A 12500-nucleotide genomic window follows, 5' to 3' on the forward strand; every position below is an offset into this window, starting at 1 on the left:
TATTGATGCTTTTGACGCTTTTTTGAAATGTTTTGTCACTTTTTTCTAACCCTTTTTTTAAATTCATGGTCAATGAACCTAACTGATATGACATGAAACCTAATTTATGAGTTATAAAAAAGCAGAAACTATGCATTATTTTGACTATTAGTTAAGATGAGAGGATGTTGAGTGGATCACAGACAAACACAAAGTTTAGTCAGGACACGGTTTTAAAACCATGTTTTATTTTTTTCAAATGCTATAAAACTGAATAAAACACCCAAAATTCAGTGAAAGTGATCATTCATTTTACCTGTGAAGAACATTGCGTGGGTCCCGTACAACGTTCATGCATGCATCCAGGTTGTTTTTGGGGCAATTTGGTTGAAAGAAACCCATATTTCTGATATAAAAAAACTTTAAAAACGGGTGAAATTTGACCCAGAAGACAACACAAGGGTTAAATCAAGACATGTTTAGAGATCAACAACGTCTAGACGGATGTGTCGACGTATGAGGGCAGTAACACAGTGGTCTTAACTGGATAAGATGTCTTATGACAGTACAGAATGAATGGAAATGGCTAGATAATGGTGTGACCGATTCAATCTCTCCCAGTTGCCTGTCTTCAACCTTTCAACCCATTACTCGCAGAAACACGAGCAGAGCCTGAACCCAGCTGACTGTGGGTGGATGAAGTCATTTTTCGCAGACGGTATTTGGCCCTGTTTGGATCACCTCAAGGTGAGTAATTATACCTTTCAACAGAGCAGCTGCATCTTTTTTAATGCAGTCCAAATGGGCCACGTCGTGATTTTACCGACTGCTGCTTGTGCACCAGTGAAGATTATTTTACCTCTTGTAAAATGTCCAATAAAAATGCTCTTACGTTATAAATAGAAGTCTCCTACAAACTGAAGTCCATGATAAATATCAGGACATTTTCTGTAGCAAACAAAGGCCGCTTCGCTTCTTTTTGGTTTCTGGTTTATTATAAGCACGGCGGCATTAAAAGAGGCTTTTGTTTATGAACTCTTCGGCCGGAGTAGTCTAGATAATAAAAACTATATTTAATCAGAAGACACAGAACAAATTAAATCAGTGAAATAAAACACAGTCAACCACTGGAGAAAATCGGCATAAGCTTTAGGTCAGCGGGCATGTTTAGACACGGGGAAAAAGGCCAACAAGTCCTGCAAAACCATACGACGATATCAGCCTCCTGTCCACAGCGCTGCGGAGGAAGGGTCTTACGGTGGCCGAGACGGTTCAACACAAATACAAAAGTTACAACACATTTTGAGTTGCGTTTGTGTTGTGGCTTTTGCGTTTGTGTTGTGGCTTTTGTAGACCGTAAGCTCTGGTTTATTGGCATTTCTTTAAACCAATCACAATCTCCAGACGGAGCCACGGTGCCTCTGCAAAATAGCCTCTGGAAGGAACTTGTTTTGGTGGAACATGTGTACGTTCAAAAGTAGTTTTAGTCGTGCAACAGAAAACTCAGATTGGACAGATAGTCTAGCTAGCTGTCTGGATTTACCCTGCAGAGATCTGAGGAGCAGTTAACCATAGTAGGCATTACCTGAGTGCTGATTTGCAAGTTGCAGGATGTCCAGCTAATGGAAGTCTTAAAGTCTTCTTTCCACTTGGTTTATTCAGTTAAAAATGATAAATGGTTACAAACGATTGAAAAGAATAAAAATGATTGAACGAAAAAGCTGCTCAAGTCTGCTACGAGGCGTAAAAAAACAAAATATGGACTGTCAATCTAACAGTCTAACACAAAGTAACAATTCTCCAGCTTCTTAAATGTCAATATATTCTAGGTTGGTAATAAATCATATAAAAATGTGGATTGTTAGTTTGAGTTATTCATTCATGAGCAATATAATTTAAACCTTACTGACTTTGTAAAATCCCTGCTCCAAACTACAAAATGCACATGGGTCCTTGGTCTGACACCTGTAATTATACTGCGCTGCCGCAGCTCAAGCTTCAACAGGAGAACAGCTTGACAATGTAATATTTAACCTGTCTTTCTGTCTGTGAGACGGGGTTATCACGGTCTAACGGATGATGTTTTAATTCCTCCAGCTCTCAAACCTTTCCCACGCACGTCAAACAGAAATAAGGTAGCGAGTTGGACTACCAGCTGAAAGCTGCAGCTCCACGGTGTGACTGAATAAATAGTTTATTTCAGGTGACATTAGGCTATATGAACAAATGACATGTTGTGTAATATGCAATTGACAAAAAAACATGCATGTTTATACCAGTCCATTTCATACAACAAGATATTTTTGAGGTATTTTATGCTTTTATTTAGACCGAGACAGACGCTGCATCTCATGTTGCTTAAACTGCCTCCTCGAGTCCTCCCCTTGCCGTCCTTCCTCGCATCTTAGTCCCTCCCACCGAGGAGGCCCGGGAGAGACGTAAGGAATTCATCGGAGGAGAGAGTGTAGGAATATATTTGGTGAGAATAAAGTGAGAGGTTTTAGAAGTTCATGAGCTGACCTCGTCGTCTCTGCTTCTCTGGGTTATGAGAGGCCATCTGGTTTTGAAAGTGATAAGACATTATGAAGGGGAGTGTGGGATATGATTGGGAACTGAGAAAGGTCTCGTGTGACCGGAGGAGGCAGAGATGAAAACGGAGCAGTGTTTTTGCAAGCGCGAGAAGCGTGGCACAGGTTATGAAAATGACCTCGGCTCTCACGCAACTCCCTAAGTCTGCAGAAGATTAAGAACACCGAGGTATTCAAATCCCAACAACAGCTTGTCTCTTTTGACCTGAGAACGGGAGAGGCAGAGGTAACGTTTTTCATCCATTGTGCTACATAAGTGGTAGGGCCCGGCTGGAGCCGGGAAGATCTGGACTGTATCCAAACTGATGACAGCAGCACCAGAAGATGGGACAGAAATGGATAAAAAGTGAGGGTTTGAGTTAGTCTGCTGGCCAGGGAGAGGTAGACTCATCTTTGATCCGTATGCATATGCTCTTGTATTTTGCAATATCTTTCACTAAAGCTCGTTATATTTTTATGATTTTCTGTGCAAGTTTTATTTCTGATCTACCAGTCAACAAACACTTAAAAGTTAAAGGAGCGGGGTGTAGTGACCACAAATTGGAGTCAGAGTCTGGCCATTTTGGGCCAGAACCGGTCATCGGTCATATTTTAACCTTCAAGAGGAAACGAGCCGATGTGTTTTAGAGGGATGAGACGTCCTTTCCTCTGAAGCTTAATCCAGACTGGCGTTTGCCTCTCAGATCGCGTCCTTGTGTTTGTGGCTCACATTAAATTAAAGCTGTGTTGATATATGGATTATAAAATGATCAGAGACATTTTTGAGGTTGCTGTCATCAGTGGGAATTAGTTTAAATTTAGTTTTAATCTGTGGTTAAGTCTGTGTATCTTGCTGGCTAAATTAATTAAGGTTTTAGTTAGTTAAGGAAAAAATGGTTCTAACAAGCAGAATATTTTTAATAATATGCTGAGTAAACGCTAAAAGCCTTGGATCAACAGCGGGAGATCTGTGAACAACGCTTATGGCGTATGGCTTTTACATATTAATAGGGTGTAATCCACAAACTGTCAAAGTGATGAACCAGGCTTCTGGGTCTGAAAAGTGAAGCCAAAGCTGAAGCTCCTGAAGTTGCTTTCTCTCTAATTTCCAGAAGGGGGGGCGGGGGGTGACTCCACTGGCTCCAAAATTTTTTTTCGAAAAAAAGCAACAAAAACATTGGGAAAAAAACGTCAAAAACTCATAAACAAGCTCCAAAAAAAGTCAAAAAGCATCTAGAACTTTGAGTAAAGCGACAAAAACCTTGGAATATAACATCCAAAACCTAAAAAAGAAAGAGAGAAAGGAAAAAAACCTTGGTAAGAGCAACAAAAAAGTCGACAAAAACGTCGAAAAAAAAGATTTGAAAAAAATCAATAAAAATACTTTGTAAAAATAATGCCCAAAGAGCTGCAGTGTCGATACAGTCAAGTGTGGCGTCGCCTCTCGTCGGCCCTCGTCTTCTTTGCCTGGGCCAAAATGTAGCACTGGAACACTGCCGACTGCCAAGTACCATGGAAATAACTCCCCATACCAGCAGGCGGCGGTAATCTATTCATCGTTCAACAACACAAGGGAAACCGGATAGCGTTGCTATGACACCCACCATAAAACAGCGTTTGCTCTAGCCAGCAGCGGCAGAACCAAACGGATCCTACGGTCCCTCCGCTTCACTCCCCGCTGGGAAGACAGCGGTACCGGGAGTAGGGGTGCACCATATATCGACTCAATATCGTTATGGCGATATCCCGTTGCGCAATATTATATCGAAAGTGTGGCGTTAAGTATGCAATATTTAGTTTATATTGTGGAGCGCTGCGTCCCGTCCGTTGGCTGTGTGGCTTAGTTGGGTTTGATTTAGAGCTTGAAACGCTGTAATGATCAGGTTTCATTGGCCAGTTGCCATGGTTACCGTGCCACGTGCACATGTTAGTGCACGTCAGCGCACGGGGCCACTACGTGACAGACCCTATGGAGCGTACCATGGGGCCACTACGTGACAGACCCTATGGAGCGTACCACGGGGCCACTACGTGACAGACCTTATGGAGCGTACCACGAGGCCACTACGAGACAGACCCTATGGAGCGTACCACGAGGCCACTACGAGACAGACCCTATGGAGCGTACTCACGCAGGCCACTACGTGACAGACCCTATGGAGCGTACCGCACGCCACGGACAGACCCTATGGAGCGTACCACACGCCACTACGGACAGACCTATGGAGCGTAATCACGGGGCCACTACGAGACAGACCCTATGGAGCGTACCACGGGGCCACTACGAGACAGACCCTATGGAGCGTACCACGGGGCCACTACGTGACAGACCCTATGGAGCGTACCACGGGGCCACTACGAGACAGACCCTATGGAGCGTACCACGGGGCCACTACGAGACAGACCCTATGGAGCGTACCACGGGGCCACTACGTGACAGACCTTATAAGGCGTCAACGGAGGCCACTACGTGACAGACCCTATGGAGCGTACCACGAGGCCACTACGTGACAGACCCTATGGAGCGTACCACGAGGCCACTACGTGACAGACCCTATGGAGCGTACCACGAGGCCACTACGTGACAGACCCTATGGAGCGTACCACGAGGCCACTACGAGACAGACCCTATGGAGCGTACCACGAGGCCACTACGTGACAGACCCTATGGAGCGTACCACGAGGCCACTACGTGACAGACCCTATGGAGCGTACCACGAGGCCACTACGTGACAGACCCTATGGAGCGTACCACGAGGCCACTACGTGACAGACCCTATGGAGCGTACCACGGGGCCACTACGTGACAGACCCTATGGAGCGTACCACGGGGCCACTACGTGACAGACCCTATGGAGCGTACCACGAGGCCACTACGTGACAGACTCTTTATTTATTTATATATTTTATACTGTACAACCAGTAAAACATGTCCTGTTCTGTAGACGTGTGTGTGTGTGTGTGTAGACATGGGCCTTATTTATTTATTCATGTTGGACCAATCCAAGTTGAAATAAACCTTGTGTTGTAAGAAAACTTGTTTAATTTGTTGAATGAATCTATTTTGACGCGTATTCCCGTAACTTTTGTAATTTTACATAGGTTTAAAAATATTGAAATTAATATCAATATCGCAATATCACATTTTGTCAATATCGTGCAACCCTAACCTAAGATGACAAGATTTCTGAGACAAAATTCGGGGACATTTTCAGCTCAGAAGCATAAATACCTCCAAAAAAGGTCATGGTTTTATCTTTGTAAAACTTAAAACTGGGACACTGCCCCAGGGGCGTCACTAGACCTAGAGCTGCACTGGGGCACAAGCCCTCCATGGGCATGCTCCCCTGTAAGAAAATGTTGTCTATTTTAACGTTTAAATGCATCAATCTGGTGCACTTTGAAAAGAAATCCAGAGGTTAGACTTGATTATTCTTATCTATGGATGGAAATATTTGTGCTGTAGCCTGAACTATTTTGCACTTCAGAATTTTAACCATGCACACACAGGTGGAATAGTTTTTTCTTCATATTTTTGCATTAATATCACTAGGAAGCATACCAGTAGAAATAAGTAAGTGGGATAGTCTGGAATCTGGCAATATAATAACCATTATGGTGGGATACTCTGGCTAAGCTGTGCAGACATAAATAGTTCACATGAGAATACATTATAATTTTGGCCCTTTGGCTGAGTCTCTATCTGTCAGAGGGAGAGCAGGAGTGCGGTTGTGAAGAAGATGGTAATTTCATGGTGCAGATTAACACTTTTGCAGGCACTATATCCGTGTTACATTCTCATTAGGGGCTGAGCCCCCCTAAAGGTCTGATCCTAGAATCGCCCCTGCTACTACTTCATAAATAGCCTACTCCACTATACCTCAGAGGGAAATGTTGTAATGTTTACTGCACTACATTTATCTGACAGCTTTTGCTTTATTGCTTCAGGCTGGGCTTGTTTCTGCAACAGCTCATTGAGTATCGGATACAATTAAAACTATTGAGGAAATATTTTCCTTTGACATCGGTCCAGTATTAAACGAGATCGCTGCAGTCGGCAACGGTGAAACAAGCTTCAATATAAGTTAATAGGACGTCAATTGTCCAGCTTGTATTTACGTTCATAAAAGTGCTCGTTTTGCCACTGACAGGCTCAGATTATTATTCTAAGTGTCTGACAACATTATGGAAAGGATTTCTAAGGAGGTCGATATTTCTGTTAAAGAGTAAGATCCTTTTTTAAAACCTAAAAAAGTCCACGAAATTGCATTCACTAAACCCACCAGACTCCATGTAAATAAACAGTCATTTTAGCATCGTAATAAATGGGCATCTAGAACATCTCTGAGCTCTGAGGCTTGCTGGGGCTCTGGCTGTCGTGAGCCTGTGCGTGTAGGGTGCACGACTATTTCATTCCAATTTCGGGTCTGTCACAGTGAAAACCGGGGACATTTCCGGTGACAGCTCCAGCCGGGGACAGGTCACCGAAACCGGGGATGTCTGGTCACCCTACCCTAACCGGGAGATTGCTAACTGGACTGTGTCTCTCCCGGGCTCTCATCTCTTCTCTCGGCAAAGAAGTCTCCCTACAGAGGGAGCTGAGCGACCGAACGGCCCGCTGCTGGCTCGTTAGCTAACGTTAGCTTGCTAATTTCCTCCACCCAACATGCCTTATTAATACACTGGTTACCATAAAATTAGCCAAACAAACATGTCACTTATCTGGCGATAGCAATGTGCTTTCCTTAGATCTGACAAGAGCATGTGAATTAAACATTAAGTTCTTACATTTTACTAATTTAGAGGTTGGCCAGCTGGCTGGTAAGCTTGCTAGGGGGCTAATTGTTTAGCGGTGCAGAGGGCGCAGAGAGAAGTCTATTACGGTCTTTATATTAAATGTCACAGAGTAGGGTATTAGTTTATTTACGTTAGTTTATTTTGTAATGTGTAGGTATGTAGAGATTTTTAAAAGACATGTTATTGTTGGAATAAATATGCCTAAACAAGTAGTTATGTATATCTACGTTTGCCATCTTATGGACATGATGTGCAAAAATAGTTACTCCAATAGTTCGAACCTGTGTGTTTTTAGAAGGAACATTCTAACGTAATTTTTGACCAGTTATGACAGCTCTTATGTGTATTTGATTGATCAGATGAAATGAAAAATGAAGGAGCTGTTTGTTTTCCTCACTCTTGTTTCCAAGCTGAACAGCCAATTGGATGGATTGGCTGTTCAGCCGACAACCGCCGAAGTCGGCGGCCCAAAAAACCAACTAGGACCGACGGCCGACCGTCGGCTTGGCGTGTCATGGCCTTTAGATATTAAGAAGCTTCTTAAACCTGCAATATATCTAATTTCCAGCAGGGGGCGACTCCACTGGCTCCCAAAAGAAGTCTTTTTCTATAGAAGTCTATGAGAAAATGAGCCTACTTCTCACTAAACTTTTTCATAATTAGTTTATGGTCTCAATCACTAGTTTCAAGTCTTCTGCAACACAGCGTGATGTTCATTTAGGTAATGATGGTCCCATTGATTTTAAAATAGATGATAAAGCAGGGGATGCTTTAGGACCTGTAAATCAGGACAGAGGCTTAGCAATGCTAACCATGCTAACACTGGGGACATTAAAACAGCCCTCAACTTGTTTTTAGCTGTTGTCCGTGTTTTCATCTTAAACTTTGAGCCTCTCTCTAGTTGTTTTCACTTCAGCAAGGTTAATTGGAACATTTTGTGTGCCTAGAAATGTCTTGTTCAGAGTTCTGCCTGCCAAGCTAGCTAGCTACCGCTAGCGATAGCTGGTAACTTAAGGGAAGGTTTGCAGATTTTCGTTTCTGCCATACATGCAGATGAACAGCACCAGTACCCGGGAGTCGGTGTTTGTCCGCCGGTTAATCTATGTTAGATGACTCGCTTCAGAAGGGTTGAAAATCGGCAACTTTCCCTCTTTAGCGTTTAGCTTGGCTTAGCGCCATTCGGTCCATTATCAATAAAGTAATGGCTGGAAAACCTGCTCCGGCCCAAACTGTACTGCACGCCTTGTGTGATGATTCAGCATTGATGTTTGTGGCTGTGAATTCAATTAGCAAGATAAAACCTCTGGAGACAAAGCTAATTGCTCGTACAGACTGCATTTTTGGCCGATGATGAAAGCTCTGTGTGCGTGTGTGTGTGTGTGTGTGTGTGTGGGCAAGCTGCCCATATAAATTTAATTATGTTGCTAAAAATTAAAGGGAATGTGTTTGTGTCCTTTTTTGTAACTTTGGAGTTTATATATTGTGGCTGTACGGACAAATGAAGGGCATCTTTTAAGGAAAAATGTGAGGAGAAAGTGAACTTAGAAGACATGTAAAACAGTACAGGACCACTCAGCAAGAACCCGGAATTTTAAGTTTCTATAAGCTGCCGATGTCAGGGTCCCACAGTCTCCCCATTCTCTCTTCTGATTCCTCTCGTCTGTATCCACTCAGTTTTTCGGGTCGGCAGCTTATAAAAACTTACGTTCTGGATTCTTTACATAGTTGGTAGTGTATATTTCAGCACACAGCAGCTTTATGGCATGTTTCTGTTGTTTGCTTCATGCGATACAAGTCATTGGAGAGAGGAGAGTTGTTTTCAAGGTCCATTCAGAAGACACAGACATGACATACAACATACATTAAAAGGAGAACGATAAACATACAGTATACAGAGAAATAAAAACAAAAGAAGCAACAATACTTCATTTCTATAAAAGACACGTATACCAGTGTTTCCGTAGTGATGATTGGTATCGTATGGCACTAAATCTAGGATTTGCCAGCAGCAGAACAATGCAGTTCTGGGAGACATTCAGGCGACAAATTAATTTGTAGATAACACACACACACAGGGATGCACAGCAGCACAGAAACATGCAAAAGATAAAAAAAATTACAATTTGAAATACTGTTATGATATGATCTGCTCGCGCGCTTTCACCTCACACACGAGCAGATCAGTTTCTTCTCCTGAAAATCTCTACTTCCTGCTCAGCAAATCCTCCGTCATAACAGCAATGCTCCAAGGTCCAAACGCGCCTGGCTTTTAAAGGGAATGGGAGATGATCTCTGATTGGTTGATTGCATGTTACGCCCAAAACACACCTCTGATTAATGAGGACACTAAGTACAACCCTTTAGAACCAGGCGCCCGGGATACGGGAACTTTTTTTCGCCGTTAAACTAGAAAAAGTGGATATGTACACGCCCTAATCGCACCTGCGCCAGGCGCTTCACGCCATGCGCGTACATCGTTAAAATAGGGCCCTCTGTCTTTATGAATTTGAGAAGCTGTGTGACACTGCTGCTGCAACCGTTGACGGTGTTGATAGTGCCAAGTCAGTGGGCAAACAGCAATAACTAATTGTCCTTTTCATGCACAGTATCTTTCCATCTGTCTCAATAAGACAGCGTGAAAAATTTTACATGTTCGACGAATGTATACAAGAACAAATAAGTCGGAAGCTGATGTTAAAAATGTAAACCCTTGTGTTGTCTTCCGTTGGACAACGCACTTGTCGCCCTCCCGGGTCGTTTTTGTGAGAAGTGACGGCACTTTTGGTGCTTTTTTTTCAATGTTTTTGGCGCTTTTTGTCTACATTTAGCGCTTCTTTTCACTACCATGTATAAAAACCACTAACACCAACTTATTACCACTAGTTTTATACTTATTTTTGGAATTCATGGTCAGTAAATCTCATTTATCGGAAATTATAGCTTATTCGTGAGTTAGAAAAGCAGAAATTATGAATTATTTTGAATAATATTAAAGGGATACGCCACCGTTTGTTGAAATAGGGCTCATCACGGTCTCCCCTAGCAGTAGATAGGTGGGCCAACGCATTTTTTGTGCATGCATCATTTTGGTCCGGTGCAACACCGGCAGCGCCGCCGCTAGTTAGCTTAGCGTAGTGAATGGAATCCTATGTTACCGGTTAGCATGTTATGAGTAAAAGTGAGCCGACAAAAGACAAAAAAACAACCTAATTACTTGCACTGAGACAAAAAATGCGTTGGCCCACCTATCTACAGCCAGGGGAGACCATGATAAGAACTATTTCAACAAACTGTGGCGTATTCCTTTAAAGGAAGATAATCACAGACTGGTATATGTCAACGTTCAGTTGGGATACTGTTTTGAAACATAAAAAAAATAAAAATCTTATTCTAAAAAATTGAATAAAACACCAAAAATTCAATGAAAGTAGAGATCCAATTATTTGTTGTACTTGCGAGGTGTGTTGTATGGAATCCTCCATGTTATTTTTGGGTAATTCAAATTGGGTAGTCAAAATGAAACCCATATTTCTGAAACTGGTCAAATTTGACCCTAAGACAACACAAGGGTTAAGTGAGGTGGGATGAAAATGGGAACCGACCGGAAAAAAAGCAGCCACGACAACAAGCTCTTTGGAGTAGTCTTTGATAATGAATGCTGGAGAAAATGGACACACATTCACAGAGTAGTTGAGTGTGTTGTCTACTCCAAAAAGAGCTTCATGTAGAGAATCTCTCTTCTGAAAATCAGAGTTTTTCCTCCTCCGCTCGTTCACATTTGCCAAAGGATCGATCCTCGGGTTTATGGTGCCACCTTGACCTTCGTCTAGCACCACCATCAGGCCACAGTTCCCCATCAAAGCTTTCTTAAAGACCTCCCTTTTTTCACTCGCTTTTAGTCCAGTCTGAGGCGGCCCCATGGCTTCTGTCAAGTCCCCTCTTGACTTATTTTAGCCCCCTCTGTCTGCTTTTTAATCTGCTGTTGATTTTATTCCTCTCCTAACTTCCTATTGACTTTACGTTTCGCATTACATTTTTTATTACTGCACCTTATATTTCTTTAATGTTTTATCTATATCGAGGCCAGATCTTAAACCATCTGTGTCGACTGGTAAGCACTTTGGGTCAACTTCTGTTTTATACGTGCATGAAGAGGACTTGACGTGTAGGCAAGAAATACCGGAATATAATTTCATCATATTCAATTTTCATGAAGTGTTTCCCTGTTGGACCACGCTGTTCCTTTTGAGTGATTTTTCATCTCTTTCTTTCAGAGAGTGGTTCTGACTAAAGGTAGGAAATTGTCTGTGATTACTATAAGAGACCCCACATTCGGTCCAGCATCTCTCCTGCCAACGCTGTCTCCTAGAAATTACATTTTCATAACTACCCATTTGTGTTCCCAATTACATTATAATGGGAAACATATAGTTCTTAAAGCGTAACTCTCGCCAAAATGCAACCTAGGGTGTTTTTGTGAATGTACCCGAGTCAGACTTTAGTTTGAAAGCATAATTAGGACTGAAGCGCCACTTTTAAGATTGACCGTATCTTTGTTTTTCGGTCAAATGAATGGGAGTGCTAGGGGTGCTACTGTGATAGCATCAAAATCACTATTTTTAAACCACTAAGAAGGCTCGACACATGAACTCCAGCATCGAGAACATTGTTTGTGCTCACAGAGTTTACTAAAAAAGGTTTTGAACGACTCTAAACCCAAACATTATGTTTATTGACCACGAAAATGAAGAATAACTGTAAAACTCGTGGTATAAGTTGCTGTGCTGGTAGTGGAAAAAGCGTCGAAAACATAAAAGTGACAAAAATGTCGAAAAAAGTGACAATCAATCAAACAAAGCGACAAAACGGCAACAAAATATAAAAAAATCCCATCAGAAACATAGAAAAGTGTTGAAAAAAGTGTCAAAATGTCAAAAAAAGCAAAGTGCCGAAAAGCGTAGAAACAAATGCAATTCTCTTTTTGAAAAAAGTGTCAATTTTTTTTTTAACCGGGAGGACAACCCAAGGGTTAGACTTTATGGCTAATAATCCTTATGGAGAAAATGAACGGGAATGTCTTCCAGAACCACACTGTTAAAACTATATTTAGGTCAGGGCCGCAGTGGTGGACCGACTGATCAACACTGCCATTCATAC

At 42.2% G+C, this 12500-nt stretch overlaps 1 long non-coding RNA gene across 2 annotated transcripts in view; it reads left to right on the forward strand.

Moving 5' to 3' along the window:
- LOC120545737 overlaps nucleotides 1–12500 on the forward strand; it is a 57140-nt gene that overhangs the window by 1788 nt on the left and 42852 nt on the right. For both annotated transcript variants that reach the window (XR_005636736.1, XR_005636735.1), the window contains exon 2: nucleotides 637–726. This is a non-coding gene — a long non-coding RNA (uncharacterized LOC120545737). The remainder of the gene's footprint in view (nucleotides 1–636; nucleotides 727–12500) is intronic.

The sequence above is a fragment of the Perca fluviatilis genome, chromosome 17, assembly GCF_010015445.1.
Source record: "Perca fluviatilis chromosome 17, GENO_Pfluv_1.0, whole genome shotgun sequence".
NCBI lineage: Eukaryota > Metazoa > Chordata > Actinopteri > Perciformes > Percidae > Perca > Perca fluviatilis.